Raw genomic sequence first — 682 nt, forward strand, 5'->3', positions numbered from 1 at the left:
TTTGCAGCTAGGGTGTCCATTTAATTATCATTTCATTTTTAGCAAAGCTGCTTGGTCATCCACGGTAACTGTTCTTTCGGGAACAGATACTACCGTCATATATAGTTAAAATATGGCTTCCCGGCCATTGACCTTCTTGTGCGAACGCACACGCTGTGCCCGAACTCGTACGGGACTTGGTAGATTAATCTGCCACGAGTAATGAGTATTATGGGCAAACATCTATTAGGCGCACTACGAATGTAGTGGTGTGGACATGTTGGGAATGTGGATCTCTCGGGGAGCGTGCAAGGGATGAGTCCCTGCAGACGCACTATCCTCTGGGCCCGCGGTGGCTCAGATGGATAGAGCGTCTGCCATGTAAGCAGAAGATCCCGGGTTCAAGTCCCGGTCAGGGCACACATTTTCAACTTGTCCCCAATGAAGTACATCACCCCCTGTTTGCAGCTAGGGTGTCCATTTAGATAATTGTATGTTACACATAAAGCATGTAAAAATAAAAACAATAAAAACTTTCATACTTCTGAATAAATATTTATGACAATCTGATGATATTAAATAAAAGAACTATTAACGTGTGAAAACAACAAGCCGCAGTTTATGCCAGTACCAAAACAGAAATAGAATAATACATAACCGACTGTGTATGTACGCGGATACACATACATATCCACTGAAGCGC

General features: G+C 43.1%; 1 non-coding gene across 1 annotated transcript; it reads left to right on the plus strand.

The window, feature by feature from the left end:
- Positions 1-324: 324 nt before the first annotated feature.
- Positions 325-399, plus strand: Trnat-ugu (transfer RNA threonine (anticodon UGU)). Its single transcript has one exon. It is a non-coding gene; the product is annotated as a tRNA-Thr (tRNA).
- The last annotated feature ends 283 nt before the right edge of the window (positions 400-682 follow it).

Source organism: Schistocerca serialis, chromosome 2 (genome assembly GCF_023864345.2).
Source record: "Schistocerca serialis cubense isolate TAMUIC-IGC-003099 chromosome 2, iqSchSeri2.2, whole genome shotgun sequence".
Taxonomy (NCBI): domain Eukaryota; kingdom Metazoa; phylum Arthropoda; class Insecta; order Orthoptera; family Acrididae; genus Schistocerca; species Schistocerca serialis.